We start from the raw sequence: 18,379 nt of genomic DNA on the forward strand, positions 1-18,379 counted from the left end.
GCATCTATATATGAGCTACAGTCTCTCAGTTGCAGAGTAACTGCATGTCAGCAAGTTGGACAAGGCAGCTGTTTCTCAGTGAGTTTACATGCTGAAACCAGTATATATTCCAGGGTTTGATTCCCAGGCCAGGTGACCAGGGTCCTTTCTGTGTAGGCTTTGCATGTTCTTTTTCTGTCCTTTACATTCTTCACACATGAAGAAAAGATTGTGTTAACATACATTTGCTGGAAACATTTGTCACTTAACCTTCCGTATCCTGCCGCAGAGTAAGGGTTTATCCTGGTTAAGTCCTGGATAAACAAAGTTCTCATGCAAGGCGGCAGGACAGTGTTTGCTTAGTGTTTTGTTAGTCATGGATGTTTCTGCTTCATACCTGAGATCATGTCCCGTGAGACTTTTCAGTTTTGCACACTGAATGTGATTCTACTCTGATTCTTCTGTCATGGCTGAGAGGACACCAATGACATCGTCATTATCTTATTACACTATACAGTACTGTTATTTTTATTTAATATGAGGATAGTAACTTTTTTGCACTGTGTGAATGGATCAATAGAAGGGCTCTAAAAGTACTTGCAGTACTGCATGAAAGTCCACCTATCATCTCTCATTTCCAGTTAAAGCGGCCAACATTTATTGACCAGAATTTCATAGAAGCCTAATCAGCTAAATAACATCAGACATTTTTAGGTGTTTAGTGTGTTCACCCTCCATCTCTATTAAAGCTTTCATTCTTCTCAGCAAAACTACTTTTAGTTCCTCAAAGATAGCTTGATTTTTCTCCTCTCAGTCCAAGATGAAAGCTTTAAGTGCTGTTTTCATCACAATACTTTTGCACGGTACGGTGTAATGAAATGTTAGATCAACTGAGGTTTTAAAACGTTACAATTTTGGTTATAGAAACAATTACACATTTGTTGGGAAACACAAGTCTAAGAAATCATCAGAACAGGAAAAGGAAGTATGTTTGTGGCCTGAGTTAGATGGTGGTATCCTTTCCTGTGCCTCATTCTCAGAAGAACAGGACATTTTAAGGTAGTCATGGTGTAAGTCGAGGACTAGACCTTAAAGGGGAAGTGGCACACTAGCTGTTTTGGACTACTGAAACAGTTCAAAGTCAGAGTTGAAAACACAAAATTGATCCAGATGTTTCAGTAGTGACATTGCATAAAAACATAATTTTTATCCTAAATTTTACTGCCATTAAGCAAATTCAACATTGTTGCCTCGTCCTCTGAGTTTTAATGACATTTCACTTGATTTCAGTTCAGTTTGCAATAAACATTCTCACAAGTTGACTGGTTTTGTCCTCTGATGTGGTCGTGAAATTGACTTCAGTCATGCCCACAGATAAGACTGTGACAACTGTTGCTTTGAGCATCAGACTCTTGAATTTTTATAAACTTTGCTGGACAATGCGTGCTGTAGAAAGAGCTACCCAAAATACAGAGCTATACAAATATACTTGATTTGACACCTTGCTAGTAAATTAACACCACAATCTAGTGTCTTCACTGTCCTGTTAGTGTTCAAGGGCACGGTAGGTGGCTGGCATCAGATTTCAGTGTTGCGTTCATAAACAGACGGGACATCTTGGTAACGTCACTTGCTGTCTAATGTATCGGATATAATGTACAGACTTTCTTGGAAGTCATTTGAAACTGAGTCATGCTGCATTTGTTGTGATGCACTTATACAGGCTAAGAAAGAAAGCAGTAAAGCTGGATTTATGTCATACTATCTGTTTTTTAAGTGCAATTTAAAGTGCTGCACCTGCATGATCAAACAAAAAGACAGCACAAGAACAAACAAAAGTACAGACAGCAGAAAGCAGAGACATGAAAAACAAATAATACAATACACCATAACACATCAAATTAACAAAAAAGATATTCCTTCAGCTAGAGCGCTGTCTCGCACGTCAGTCCAAAATCTTCCACGAGTGTGGAGTTGGGTTGTGATTTACTCTGCAGGTCGTAACACATGATTTACATCTGTTTCTCATTTGATATGATCCCTCTTTCCACATCTCTGTAGACCAGTGTCTATGGTTTTCACAGCAACGAACTGTCATTTCTTTTTACTTGGAGGTTTTTGGACTGTAGCCCTATAACATCCCTCTCTGATCACATCCTGCACTGACATCATGAGTGACCTTAAGAACAGCAGCTCTTCTGTTTTTCTTTACATATTGCAGCAATAAAGGAGCATCACAGTCATAGACATTGACGTGTGCAGTTTCCAAACCTGTTACCTAATGTATTTCCCATAAACCTCTCGTTAGTCAGCGTTTTGACTGAAACACTAACTCTTTCCATCTTGACCCAACATTTTCACATAGCATTGCTGAAAGTTAATAACTAAATGAACTGTATCAATAATCTATGTGGAACTAACACTATGAACTTAAATATGGCATTTCAATTTATTTTACTGGCCAAGTTTAACACATTTGGGGGGAAAAAATAAGCATAAAATACAAAATGTGCCAAACCTTTGCACAGGCCACGTTTTGTTTTATTTTTTCCAAGCAAATGAATAACTGTATGAAAATGTGCATAAGTGTGTTCTGTTAACATATTTTCACTCAGAAAACCAAGAAAACCTGTCACGTGACCAGGGGCACCTGGATTTTTTTGCATATGACTGTAGACTTTTTGGAAAGTCAAAGCAAACATGAATGTCAAATGTTTACATAATGGCCATTTAATCTTATACTCAAACAGGAAATGTCAGGAAGTGTATTAAATAGTTTGGCATAGACTATTATGCAAGTAGCACTGTGATCTACTGTAAAAGCACCTCCTTTTTCCTTCCTGAGTTTCTTCTTGGGAGTTCTCCATCAGATCCTAGAAAAATAAGAAATGATGGTTCAGTGTGGTATTATAAAACACCACACCTCTGTCATTGTAAGATAAGGCTGAGATAAGCGAGATTTATTACGGGCAAATCCAGGGTCATAGTCAAGACGGTCCAGAGTCAAAGAGCCAATACGGACAGATCGGGACAAACATAGACCAATACATTCATACAAAGACTGGCAAACACAAGGGGCAAACACAGGGCTTAAATCCACAGGACAATGAGGGACAGGTGAACACAATCAAGGGCGGAGCAACAAAACCAGAACAAACGCACATGGAGTGGGAGGAGCCAATCGTGACAGTCATTATAGCGCCAAAACTGCCCAGCCATCTATGGGCATAAAATAAAGGACCAACTCATCAAGATTTGTCTTGAGAAATAGTTCCACTCTAATGTGAATGCACTATTTCCAAAAGTATGCAGACACCCCTTCTAGTCAATATTTCAAATGTTTTAATATGCCCCAACTGCTGAAACAATCATGCCCAGTTGTGCACACGCAGCTTGTATAATCTCTGTAATGATTAGTAAGAATCTAATGAATTATTTATTTATTTTTGCAAAGAATCGTGTGAAACGTTAATGAATTGAGCTAATACAAATTGGGGTTACATGCAGGGGGTGTCAAAACAATGGCACATTTAAACTCGTACTCACAGGCCATTTTACCAGAAACACTTGCCATACAAGTGGGTTTACAGCAGAATTCGTAAGCCAACCTCTACCCATCCCTGGAAAAGGACCACCACAGAACCACCACTGACCAGACATTATTTGGTTGGTGAATCATCCTCAGCACAGAAATGTCACAGACATGGTAAGGCATGTTGGCATGAGCGTATCAGGAACAGCAGTGCTACTGGAGTTTTGGATTGAGAATTGCCTACCAAGCAGAAATATACAGCTGACAATGTCCTGTGGTCAGAAACTGACCACTAATGAAGAACTATAGCATGATATGAATTGTACAATTCATATGATGCTGTACATGTCTTGGTGAATCAACAAGGTAGATGTGTCTAATAGTGTGGACTATAACTGTGTTTAAAAACTGTTCCTGATACACTCATAACCAGAACAACACACACTACCATGTAAGTGTATTTACTGTGCTGAGAGTAATCCACCATGAGTAACAGCTGGTCAGTGGTGGTCTTTTGGTGATCCTTTTCCTTTGTTGGATGGGGTAGAAGGGGGCTGATTCTGAAATTTTGCAGCAACAGATAAGCTGCAGTCAGTAACTGTGAACCTACAAAATGTGGTGTTTCTAATAAAATGACCAAACAGTACAAGATATATTTATTGTACAATGAATGACGGTGTTAGACTGCTTTACATATTAGCTTATTCTTCAAACCAAAACAAAGCAAAGGGTATTTAGTTTGTTGTATTGCATGGTTTTGTCCTATAAAGTTATGTTTACACACAGTATAAAGGAAGCCTCACTAGTCTCAACATGTAAACATTCTAGTGGATGTTTACAAACAGGAAGACAAGAAGCAGAAAAACATTTTAGTCAAAACAAACACTATCATTTGTCTCATCTCACAGCAGACAGTGGACTGATAATAAAATAGAGTTATGTAATTATCTGATTCCTTACATGTAAGGGTTCTCTCTCTCTCTCTCTCTCTCTCTCTCTCTCACACGTGTCACATTCAGGAATGTAAGCAATCAGATAAACATGTCTCTGTTTACTATCAGTCTAGTGTCTGCTGTTGAAGTGGAGAGAGTAAGAGAGAGAAATCAGAATCAGCCATAAAAATGAACATGATCTTAAATATTTTCAATGATTACAATGATCAAATGAGCCTTTCATAATTAACCATTTTCTCATTCAAACATTCACTCAGTTCAGACCTCTATTAAAGAGCGGCTGGCTCATTCACGCTGAGATCCCTGAGTATTTTGGTTTTAGTTGAAATATCTCCTGGCAGTGCCTATTTCTGGCTCACCTTCGTTAAAGCTCATCTCTGTGTCCATAATTTCGATACAGTGAACCTGCTGCGGTTCCAAGCTCGTTCTCTACTATACAGATGTAGAGACCGTTGAGGTCAGAGGTTGACTTCAGGAAGTGTAGTCGGTGTTCTTCTGCTTTCACTCCTTCAGGAAGAGCATCTTGGCCCTGCCTAGAGTAAAGCAAGAGGTCTGTCAGAAGGGGAGTTTTCAGAGCCTGACATCTGTTATGGAGCTGGACAATATGGCAAAAATATAAAAAAACTTTAAATATATTTATATATATTTAAATATATTTTCATGATCCATGGTATGTCAAAGTGTGTGTGTATGTATGTGTATATATATATATATATATATAAATATATATATATACATATATACACACCATAGAAAAGCAGGAGATCTTCATAGAAAAGCACTGACTAATAGAATGGGACACCTTGGTGCAGCCAGACATGAGCCTAAGTTCACCATGCCAAGTGTTAGGTACAGGGTTATAAATCCCCCCAGCACTGGAATGTGGAGCTGTTGGACGGTGTTCATTGGAGTGATGTATCTCCATCCAATACCTCTGGGATGAGTTGAAGTGATTCCAGAACTGATCATCCAACAACAGTAACTGGTTACTAATTAGTTACTGTAATCAGTTACTAATGCTCTTGTGGCTGAATGCAATCAAATTCTCACAATAATGTTCCAACATCTAGAGTAGTGTGTTCCCAGAAAAGTAAAGGCAGCAAGTTACTGCAGCAAATGTGTAAATACCCTTGACTATAGAAGAAACGGTGCACAAGCGAGTGTCTGCAAACTTTTGGCCATATAGTGTAGTTCAAGTGTGACTAACTAGTTTTTAGATGAGTAAAATGGCATTGCTGCAGCTCAGCTTGATACAGGTTAAAGGAACTGTTCAGCGAGAGATCAAATTTGCGTGATTTACATGACTTTCCGGTGCTATTCCGTCTTCAAACTCCGGCAGGATGCTGCACACTGGGGCATGCTGGAAAATGTTGCTAGAAGTGAAGAAGTGATTTTGTCTGTCTTTGTTGTGTTCACTTACTGTCATACCAGATGTAGCTGAGAGGTGGTCTGAGGAGTCACTGGTGGGCCCAGCATCAGACGGATGCATTTCTTCATGTGTATATTCAGGGTTTAACTTGAGGCTCATTTGTGCAGAAAATGTCCTCAAATTCATAATTGGATATTGTACTGATTTTCTGAGTTATACTCCCTGAGCTTCTCTTTCTGCATTACCTACAGTGCATGTGTGTTGGAAAGCCCTCAGCCATGTGTTTGGGCATCCTCTTTATGAGTTGTGCTCAGGAAAACTGGCATTTCAGGAACACTTGTTTGTTTTTTCCTTTTTATAGTCCATAGTCAGTTGTACTGTGCTCAACATCTCGTCAATTTCTTTGCAATTCCTGAATAATGACATGGATGTGATTTGATGCAGGTTGGGGAAGTTTTTGGTGTCTTTTACGGAAAAGGTTTTGTGTGACTATTAACTTCCAGTGTTTCTTAGCAACACCAGCCTAGCAGCTGTGCTCCTAATCTAAAGCAGCAACATGTGGACAGCAGTCATTTCCTGGCTGAAGTTTACACTTGTTTACCTGCTCCAGCTGTACTTTGTGTGTTCAGGGTTGGATTCTATTACACACTGGTATTCCTCAACGTAGGTGGGATTCTCAACAGGCTTCACATGGACCACTTGAGGATGAGCTGTAATAATACAACAAAAATGACAAGGAAACGACTGACCAATGCTCCAACCAAGCAAATGAAAACAGTAAGCTGTAAAGACAATAGCCAGCCACTTAAACCATGTAAACCTAGACTATATGCATTAAACATAAAACAAGGAACTTGTTTAATAAGCACATATAATCAATAGTAATGTAAATGTATAGTGTAGTATATAAACCTTGCTTCAAAATATATAGTTCACTCCAGTCCACACAGGTCATACAAATTAATCTGCAACACCAGCAGCTCTTTACCAATCCATTTACGTATACACCTGTTAGGGGTACCCCAGTGTAGCCTCATTCATCCATGCTGTCGCTATAAGAGGTGTTTTAGTCTGAACTGCTTTATGAATGACACACAATACAAGACAGCCAGTATCTCCTTTTTTGACATTTTTCAGTTTTTGAGATCATTTGAAAATACCTGTTACTTTTTACATTATGTGTAAATTTCATGATGAATGGACTAAAAGAAATGACCCAAAATGTAACCCAAAATTGGAAAAATGTCTGGTTCCATTGACTTACATTAAAAGTAGTTTTTTTCCTTCTCCTGTAAAGTTGCCATTTTAGAGATACATGAGAACCTATCTGCTTTTATTGTCAGTCATGGGGAAGGCCTCTGACCAATCAAAATCCTGACTGCTGTTACTGGGGGAGGGGCCTAATGCTTAAAAGCTACATTCAAGCTAGGCGAAGAAGACCATTACCACATGTGAGCTCTGGTTTTAGTCCCTAGTGTCAGGGTGTGTTAGAGGTTGTTTTATGGTATCTGCTTGATAATTTTAACCACCTGGGGTTTCAAAGAGTTAAGAGGGATGCCTATAGATTTGCACCATGTAGGAATCGACTCTGTCTAGCTCCCTTGGTAAGTGTGGGCACTGTCCCATGTACTTTTGGTTATTGGCCAGGGAAGTGTAGTGCATTTAGCTTTCAGTTTTATTTGTGTAGCCAAGTACTTCGTTTCAGATCAGGCAAGTGTGGCTTTGTGTTGTTTTCTCGGGTGCCGTCTGTATTTTACGTCTCCCAAAGTCGTAATATGTATCATAGCTATCAGTGTTTCTATTGTGCTCTAATTATTTGTTCTTCATGCCATCAGGTTAGAAATTTTAAAACCCCATGTTACTGATCCCACAGCACCTTTGACAAAATGTGGCATTTTGACAGCTGTTTTTGATTCACCAATCCACAAATGTTAAGCTGACCTCAGAGGAAATGTAATATGCAAGAAAAACACTAAAACCTCCTCTACGGATTTCCAAACACACTGCAATTGTGCCTAGCATATAATTGCTGTAATGTCATTGTCAGTTTCCCAGAATGGGATTAAGTCTAGTTCTGGACTACATTGTCTTTTCAATGGAGAATCTTCACATCCTGTTTAATCCAGGCCTAATCCCTGTCCTGGAAACCCATAATGGTTTATGCAATGAGCAGTGTATGTATTTTCCAGGCAAGACACTAATCTAGAGATACATTCTCTCAGACATCAAAGTGATTAATGTCAGAGTCTGAATCTAACCGACAACTCGACTCATTCCAGTGTAATCTGTGTGGCTGTAATTCGCCCAGATACTTTACAATGAAGAGAGAAGACAGCCGGGACATCAGTCCTGGAAGCTCTTTAAGACTGAATCCACACACATACACACACACACACATTTTCTAAGCCACCTCTCCCTCAGGGTCACGGGGGTGCTGGAGCCTATCCCATGGGGCAGAAGGCAGGATACACCCTGGACAGGTTGCCAGTCCATCGCAGGGCTAAGATGGAATACTGGCCTCCAAATGTAAATAACTACATTAAATTGACTAATGTTAAATCAGGTGTTTGGAATTTGATATTTCAAATTGAACATCAACATTTTCCTGATATATCACAGTATCTAAGGAGTCGTTTTTGTTGACTTTCTAAATGAAAGTACAACCCCAATTCCAATGAAGTTGGGATGTTGTGTAAAACAAATAAAAACAGAACACGATGATTTGCAAATCCTTCTCAACCTATTTAACCTCAACCTACCAAGATATTTAATGTTCAAACAGATAATCTTTATTGTTTTTTGCAAATATTCACTCATTTTGAATTTGATGCCTGCAACATGTTTCAAAGAAGTTGGGACAGGGGCGTGTTTACCACTGTGTTACATCACCTTTCCTTTTAACAACACTCAATAAGCGTTTGGGAACTGAGGACACTAATTGTTGAAGCTTTGTAGGTTGAATTCTTTCCCATTCTTGCTTGATGTACAACTTCAGTTGCTCAGCAGTCCGGGGTCTCTGTTGTCGTATTTTGCGCTTCATAATGTGCCACACATTTTCAATGGGAGACAGGTCTGGACTGCAGGCAGGCCAGTCTAGTACCCGCACTCTTTTACTATGAAGCCACGCTGTTGTAACACGTGCAGAATGCGGCTTGGCATTGTCTTGCCTAAATAAGCAGGACGTCCCTGTAAAAGACGTTGCTTGGATGGCAGCATATGTTGCTCTAAAACCTGTATGTACCTTTCAGCATTAATGGTGCCTTCACAGATGTGCAGGTTATCCATGCCATGGGCACTAACACACCCCCACACCATCAGAGATGCTGGCTTTGAACTTTGCACTGATAACAATCCAGACAGTCCTTTTCCTCTTTGGCCCGGAGGACACGACGTCCATGATTTCCAAAAACAATTTGAAGTGTGGACTCGTCAGACCACAGGACGCTTTTCCACTTTGCATCAGTCCATCTCAGATGAGCTCGGGCCCAGAGAAGCCGGCAGCATTTCTGGGTGTTGTTGATATGTGGCTTTCGCTTTGCATGGCAGAGTTTTAACTTGCACTTGTAGATGGAGCGACAAACTGCGTTCACTGACAGTGGTTTTCTGAAGTGTTCCTGAGCCGTTGTGGGAATATCCGTTACAGAACGATGTTGGTTTTTAATGCAGCGCTGCCTGAATATTTGCAAAAAACAATAAATTTAATCTATTTGAACATTAAATATCTTGTCTTTGTAGTGTTTACGATTGAATATAGGTTGAAAATGATTTGCAGATCATCGTATTCTGTTTTTATTTATGTTTTACACAACGTCCCAACTACATTGGAATTGGGGTTGTAGGTTAAAACACCTTCTACAGCCAGCAAATTTAAATAGGGTATTTTTCTGCTAATTTTAGCTCAAAATTTCTATGTATTTTTCCCAGGCCTGTTAAATTATATTGCCCTGCGATGGACTGATGACCTGTCCAGGGTGTATCCTGCCTTCCGCCCGATGACTGCTGGGATAGGCTCCAGCACCCCCCGTGACCCTGAGGGAGAAGCGGCTTAGAAAGTGTGTGTGGTAAATGGTACTTATGCATTATTTCCTCAACAAAACGTGATTTGACCAGGGGCGCCCACATTTTCCACTCACCTGTCGCTTGTTTTGTTTGAACTGTTTAGTTCTCTTTCTCCTAAAAACACAACAATGGGGAAACTTCCCCAGTACTATGACCAGTTATGACAGTTGACCACATAGAAACCCATTTCCAGAATAGAAACTGACCTTTTGCTTAGAACATATTTTGAACTGTTGTTTCAAAACAACAAATAACATACATTGTAGGTAAGTTTTAGTTTTCTATCACACTGAATAAAACTGAAGCTAAAATCTAATTTTGTGTAACACTAGTACCCGTATAGATGATGTATAGCTCACGCCTATCCTACCATATGCTTTCACCAACCTGTAAGCACTGTATATGAAAGGGTTGAGGAGTTGTGGGACTGTTTAGAGATGTAGGGTTTAGGATTTTCAGGCAATGCAGTTTTGATCACTGCTTTTCTGTTCACTGAGTGTCTTTCACAACAGCTGATTTCATAAATGAGCAGTATTTCCTGTTTGATTGTGGTTTTCTGAAGTGTTCCTGAGCCCATGTGGTATTATCCGTTGCAGAATGATGTTGGTTTTTGTCAGGCAATGCAGTTTTGATCACTGCTTTTCTGCTCACTGAGTGTCTTTCACAACAGCTGAGGTCATAAATGAGCTGTATTTCCTGTTTGATTGGAATGCTATGGAGTTTGAAACAAGTTCAGTGAATTCACTTGTCTTATTTTGGAGAGTTTTATGTGAACCAGAAGACTACAGTGACACATATTTGGGCCTCCATAAAGGTTGTTGGCTCAACTAATAAGCTGCTGGCAGCTGGATCAGCTGAGCACACGCAACAGTGTGCATGTGTAGTTTTATCATCTGGCTTGTAGTTTTTACACTAAATAAACAAATATTTGACCACTCATTGGTTCTTGGGAGGTTACTGAAAATGTGGTTTCCATTGAAGATGTCAGCAAAGTCTGACAGAATGCAGTTATTCTCCACCTTAACTGGCCAAGACTCACAGCTGTAAATATAAGCAAATATAACTAAGGGCTGAATCTTTTAAGTCTCTGTTAGAAGACCTTCTACACAGAAATGGGCTTTGTCTGGTCTGGGCTTCTGGAGCTACAGCCTTCAATGTTTTTTTAAATAGCCCAGAACCTCATCACATTAACACGACATGTATCACTCCAGCTTATTTATGCATGACCCACATAATCAGGGGTCCATTCAGGGGTACATTAACGTGCTCCTCTGGCTCAGAGAGCAAGAGAGGGAGACTGTCATTCTCATGTGAGAGAAACTGCCTCCACTGTAAAACTAAACATTGTGACTTATAAGAAGTAAACTGGCTCTTATAAAAGTTCAAGGTCATTGAACATGTAAGTTAACAGAACAATGTGTTTCTGTTCTTTTAACTTTAAATTTGAAGGACATTAATATTAAAAGGCAGCCAGTCACTTACCTTTTTAAGTAAAAACTCCATACAAAACAAAACCAAAACCAAAATCAAAACCAGCCAGACCCATGCCTGATATTGCATGTGAGAAACATGTTTAGCCCATGTTTCTCTGTCTGTCTAACAACCTTTATCAGGACACATTACACAGATGGAATGTTTTTTGTTTTAGCAAGATAATTAGAAGAGTTTCTTGTTTTGGCTTTAGGCAAGAAGCGTTTTAGTGAATGACTAATCTCTGGATTAGCTCTAGATCTTTACGTGCCCAGCCAACGCCCCAGTCCACAGATACTGATAAAAATTGAAGAGAGACAATAGCCAAAGAGAGAGCAATGATGTGTTCATGGATTCTTGAAGGAAATGTATTTATTTATTTAAATGTAATTTATTCCCATTATTTTATTACTTAATCCAAAAGGAATAAACTTTTCAAATCTGCAACTTTCAACCTCCTCAACTTCTCGAAGATCACCTTTTCTTGTTCTAAACCAGGGGTCCAAAACCAATGTACAAATAAAGGCAGCCTGACTTCAAATCAAGCTTTAAAAGTGCACTTTAGAACATTGTATAATGTATTATAACTACAAATCTTTAAAATACGATTTTAAAAGGAAAATAAGAGTTCAGTAAGTTATACACAGTATAAAACGTGTTCATTCTCTCTTTGGGTGACGGGGTGGGCTTTCTGAGAGGCCCGATCAAACGTCCTCATAGGTCAGCTTTGGCTTGTGGGACACATTTTGATCAGCCTTGCTCTAAAATCACAACTTGAATCTTGCTTGCTTTATTTTTTTCATCTCATGACTGAGTCTTCAGGATCTGGAGAGGAACTATGGAAAATGAATGTGGTCTGACTGAAACGTTTAGATTCCACAGGTTGTTACTTTCAGAAGCAGATTGGTATTAGAGATTTAACAATGCAAAACAGGAACCTGACAGACTGACTGACTGACTGAGACAGAGGAAGTCAGAGTATCTGCCTTGGAAAACAGATTATGCTGAGTCAATTAAGTCCTGCTGGACACACATGTAAAACATTCAAATGTCATAACATAAAGTGGAAATAAATGAACATATCCTCTATAGAGAACACGCCTCTGCTCATTTTAATGCACTATTTAAATTAATTGAACATATTGAGGGGGGTGTGGCCTATGCAAAAGTTAGAGCACAGTTAGGTTTTTAATTTATTCATTTTCCCCCAGTATGTTACTGTCACGATTGGCCCCTGCCAGTCTTGTCCATGTGTGTTTTTGTTTTGATCTTTCTAGTCCAGCCCCCTCGTTTTGTAACTCCTCTCCTGATTGTTTCTCACCTGTCCCTCGTTATCCCTGTTGTATTTAAGCCCTGTGTTTGCACGTTGTGTTTGCTGGTCTTTGTATCGGTCTTTGTTGGATGTCTTGGTCTTTATAGCTGTATGTATGGTTGTTTGAATCCCTGTCTGTGTTTAAGATGGATTCTGGTTTGTCATGTCTACCCCACGTTCTCTACGTTTTGGCTCTTTGACCCTGGACTGTTATGACCCTGATTTTGGATTTGCCCTCAATAAGATTCGCTTACCTCCGCACATGCATCCGCTACCTCGCTCCACATCACAGTTACACTCAGCAAATAAATAGAAATTTTACACTAAAATCTAGGTAAAATCAGCTAAATATTCAATTTGACCAAGGGTGCCCAAACCTTTGCACATGACTCTACCCATAATGGAAAGAAAAACAAATATAAACACATACACTACAATTTCACATAATGGTAAGGTACAGGTCACATCTGTGCGACATTCATTAGTTTTGAATCACTTTTTTCATTAATATAAAACCATATTTAATGCAGCTTCACGTCTAAAATCATTGTTTCATGATGGCACTACTGTAGGAATCAGCTAGTTTGTTGAAAGCTGTAAAATGTTAAGACAGTCCAGGATAAAGAACAGAGCTGAAGGTGAATTGAATGTGATTGAGAAAATTGAAGAACGTTGAGATTAAAGATCTAATAAAATCAACATCCAGAATCCCCTGTGTTTGAAATGTGTTGATTAAATCTTGAGGCAGCTAACCTATCGAGGAAGTGCTGTACATCAAAACATTTTTCACATTCTCAAGAAATAAAACATCTAGAAAAACCTCATAGTAGATTCTCAGTCTACACTGTAGACGTTATTACTAAATACAATAACAGCGATTATTATACTATACTACTGAAAATACAATGATGTGTTTGTATTCTGTGTGTTAATCTACAGTCTCTACTCTGCCAGCAGTGTCAACCTTCCTCAAGACAATCTGAACAAAGTCCAACTTCTCAAACTTACCTTGAGTGAATCCAGAGAGGACAAGTGTCCATAAAGTGCAAATCAGAGGATGACAGCGAGTCATCTTGAAGCACAGAGCACCAGCACTGCAGCGGCAGCTTTTGCCATGATATTTTATACACTTGAGGTTTTCACTGTGACCACACCTTCCTGCTCTGTGATTGGCTAGTGTACTCAGCAATGTGCCAATCTGTGCTTGTAGTTGTGGTCAGATTAGTGTGTACAGGTGGTTTAGCAACAAATGTAAACTTCAGAGATTTGTGATCATGTAAACAACAGATCAAACTAGACTCTCTGTTTAGAGCACTACTGCAATCCGTGTATGCTTAGAAGAGTAACTAGGCAAAGTGTTCTTATGCATTCAGGCTTAATACATAAGTACAGCAGTTTAAAAGTCCTTTAAGAGTGAGTTAAGGTGTGGAACTAAAGAGTTATCTCGATAGGCTAAAAAAAGAGGGCAAGACAAACAACTTAAAGCCAGGAAAATGAAAGTAAAGTGTGAGTAAATATCCAGTCATACAGCCTGAACCTCACATCACTCTCTCTTCCTAATGCCACATCCACTCTTACAAAAAGATGGTTCTTCACGTGTTCTTTAGTAAAGAAAACAGTTCTATATAGAACCATGAAAGGGTTCTTTGCATAATGAAAGAGTTCTCAATAATGTAGATGATACTATATAGAACATTTTCAAAACGGGTTTTATTTTCTATTGTTATCAAGTTTGGAACAACAGAAGAACCCTTTTAAAATTTTCTATATAGAACTATTTACAGCACATCCTTCAATCTGAAAGACCCTTTATGATGCAAAAAACCCTTTAATCATGCAAACGGTTCTTTGAGTTTTCATAGGTTGATATTAGAGCCATTTTCTTTATCAAAAGAACCCCTGAAGAATCATCTTTTAAGCGTGTTGTCAATCTCAACTGAATAAAAAGCATGGAAAATGAAGACTCAGCCAAATTCCGCTTTAGGCTCACGTCCAGAATACTAGTCCACAATTTGCCAACACAGATGAGTTGTGGCTCCTCTTGGAAGAAAAATTGTTATCTGTTTTGGACGACTACGCATTTTGTAGGGCCATCACTTTTTATCAGAACCAGTGGACAGTATTATTTAAAGGACAGTTCCATCTATTTTTTAAATTTCTGCACTATTAAAATCATTAAGACCTAAAGCAAAGTCATTCAGAGTGGTTTAAAATGCCTGATTCTAAAAAAAAAAACATCTGTACATATAAAAATTCAGAAGACATGTAGTTCTTTTGGATAGCAGATCCAAAAAGAGAGGCTACATTTGTGCTGTTGACATGGTGACCCCTGGTTCTCATCACCACCACTGTAAAGAAATCAGAGTTTCTCTAAAATGAACCATTTCACACCAAACCACTCTGAATGACTTTGTTTACATCTTAAACTCTGAGATGCTGAATGGACTTCTCCTTCAACACAATGCATTTAGATTTTTAAGGCACAACACACACTCGCCCTTACTGACAAAGCCTCTCAAGAGTTGGAATGCTGATCTAGAACCTGTTCCTCTGAGTAAAGTCATATGAGTCCGATCCTAGATTGGTATTCCTGGTCTGTGAAGCTTTGTGAATATAGGCCAATGTACAATGTGCACTTCTGGCCTGATACAGAATGTAATAAAATGGTAATAACACAAGAGTGAGATGTTAATTATGATTCAATTGAATATACAATCCTTTCTGAAAGTGCACAGAGTTGAGAGAGACAATTATTTTGTTTACTCATTCTATACACATGACTATCATTCCTTTGGAACAGCTACTGTACATTTTAAAAGAAGGCTGACTGGCTCTGAACCCTTAAGGCTAAACACCAACCTTGTGATACTGCTAAATGAGTGTGTTTGATTTAAGCAAAGTTAAGGGGTGCACGAAGACAGAATATATGAATGCAGCAGTTTCCCTCATTCCTTCATTTATTTAATGTCTGTGGGATACGGTTAGTGTATTTTCATCAGTGCATGTTTTAATTCACATTCTAATAATGTTTGTTCATACAAAACATGATTCCACCAAATAACATGGCTGCATAATTTAGTGGGTTTGGAAGCGACAGCAGTACAGGGCCAGTCCTACAATTACAGACTGTAGCAGACCCACACAGGACCCCTACAGAGCAGGTACTATTTGGGTGGTGGGTCATTCTCAGCACTGCAGTAACACTGACATGGTGGTGGTGTGTTAGTGAGTGTTGTGTTGGTCTGAGTGGATCAGACACAGCAGTGCTGCTGGAGTTCTTAAACACCTCAGTGTTGCTGGACTAAGAATATTCCACCAACCAAAATATCCAGCCAGTATTGCCCTGTGGGCAGCATCCTGTGACCACTGATGAAGGACGAGAGGATGACCAACACAAACTGTGCAGCAGCAGATGAGCTGTCGTCTCTGACTTTACATCTACAAGGTGGGCTGACAAGGTAGGAGTGTCTAATAGAGTGGACAGTGAGTGGACACACTGTTTAAAAACTCCAGCAGCGCTGCTGTTTCTGATCCACTCCTACCAGCACAACACACACTAACACACCGCCACCACGTCAGTGTTACTGCAGTGCTGAGAATGATCCACCACTCACACAATGGGGTCCTGGCCATTGAAGAACATGGTGAAAGGGGACTTTCAAAGTATGCAGAGAAACAGATGGACCACAGTCTGTAATTGTATAAGTGCTCCAATATGGTCAGTGGAGCTGATAAAATGGACAATGAGGGTAGAAACAAGGAGGCAGGTTCAATCTGATGGCTGATTATACTTTATACCAATGATATCAAACAGCTGTCATGACAATTACAAGTGATGATAGTGTGACACTGTTATTACTGAACTCAATCTACAATTTCACCCCACATCTACTGTTACTGAATGTGTAATTCCTGATATAGCATGTGTTAGCTAGGTAGCTGGAGGCGACTGTGTGGGGTACAGGCCTAAAATGTTAAAAATGCTATGTTTCACATCAGTGAAGATAAACTAATGGACTTGAAAGCATGCCAGCACTTTTCTCTGCCTCACTATGTGCTGTTCAAGATGTAATTTACTAAAATGGGATTTTTATACTAGCATAACAATTATAACTATAGTAAATATTAACAAAACTGTATCAAAGATATTTTACCTGTACATGGCATATATACTAAATTACAGCAGGACTGTACCAGAATGTTTTCAGGATTCTCATGAGTGTATTTAGCAGATATGAGATTTTACAGAACAGCAGAACAATGCTGAGTGAAAAAGGTGATGTTGAATACATTGTTGTGTTGGCCAGAGTGTGTGTGTGTGTGTGTGTGTGTGTGTGTGTGTGTGTGTGTGAGAGAGAGAGAGAGAGAGAGAGAGAGAGAGAGAGAGACTTTGAAGTAGAACCTGCTCTGGATTTGAACCTGTTAGTGTAACGATTAGATCAACCCTTCATTCACTATGGAGAACACATTTCTGATGTGTCTGGTGATTGTGGCTTTTGGTCTGTTTTTAAATGTAGACGCTCAAAGTAAGCCAACCTTTCTACATTCAGCACATGCTGCATTCCAGACACAATTATTTTAACGTTATGACACAGTGTTGCCTCAGGGTAACGCACTCGTTTTGCACACTTAACAAATATATCGCTGCTATCGGAAGAAAACCTTGCATGCCCATTTTTGACATTTTTCAGTTTTTGACATCTGTAGCCCTTTACATTGTGTACAAATTTCATAAAGAATAGACCAAAAAAAAAGGGCCCAAAATTACTTGGGGAAGAAATCTGGTTCCATTGACTTACATTAAAAGTAAAGTATGTTTTTTCCTTCTCCTTTAAAGTTACCATTTTGGAGATACGCCAACAGTGATATGTAACATGACTAAGGATAATGCATGAATTAATAAGAGGAGTTTGAACAAACCAAATTAAAGCTGGTACTTTATCATTTTCAGGCCTTGTTCTAGTATGGTGCAGCTCATGGAGGACATACTGTACTGTTACGCTGGACTGTTTCTCTCAGAAAAGCTATTTTCTCCTTTTTTTTCAACTTGCTAAATTTAGTATGGAACACATGCAGTTATAGTGACTAGAAGATTGTGTCAGATAATTCTGCCGTGTAGCAGTCAGCACACCACATGTTTTACTATCATCTATTATCATCTGTTTTGAATAGAAAATGAAAGCCAATTCTGATCATTTGAACGTTCTTTGTGTTTTAACATAGTTTTAACTGCTAATTGTGGTTTCAAGTGATTGTTTTTCATGCAAAAAAACGTTAAAATGTTTCATCATAGTAACATGAAGTCTTTGAAAACAACAGAACAGAATTTTAAAAAATGTTTTAGTATTCAATCAAAATATGTACTCTCTCTATTCTTTCGTAAAGAAAATGGTTCTATATAGAACCTTTTTTGAAAAGGCTGCTATATTGCACCTAAAAAGTTCTTCTGTCATTACGAGATTGACACCATAACAATAGCAGAACCTTTTCAAAAAGGTTCTATATAGAACTATATACAACACTTTCTCCATTAATCTGAAGAACACAGTAGCAGTCTTTACTAGTGTCTATTATATTATGACTTTTAGGGTTAAGGAACCCTGTGAAACATACAAGCAAGAAGCTGCTTTTCTTCTTCTGTGTATTATGGTCTCCTCTTCTACAGTCTCATGAGCTTGTTCTCCTTTGCAGTACACCACGGCCGT

The 18,379-nt window shown here is 38.9% G+C and overlaps 1 long non-coding RNA gene across 1 annotated transcript; it reads right to left on the reverse strand.

The window, feature by feature from the left end:
* Nucleotides 1–1,729: 1,729 nt before the first annotated feature.
* LOC108436784 lies at nt 1,730–13,777 on the reverse strand. The gene is made up of 4 exons (XR_001858551.2): nt 13,683–13,777; nt 6,435–6,543; nt 4,824–4,997; nt 1,730–2,852 (listed from the first exon to the last, which is right to left on the reverse strand). It is a non-coding gene; the product is annotated as an uncharacterized LOC108436784 (long non-coding RNA).
* Between the last annotated feature and the right edge of the window lie 4,602 nt (nt 13,778–18,379).

The sequence above is a fragment of the Pygocentrus nattereri genome, chromosome 6 (genome assembly GCF_015220715.1).
Source record: "Pygocentrus nattereri isolate fPygNat1 chromosome 6, fPygNat1.pri, whole genome shotgun sequence".
Lineage (NCBI taxonomy): Eukaryota > Metazoa > Chordata > Actinopteri > Characiformes > Serrasalmidae > Pygocentrus > Pygocentrus nattereri.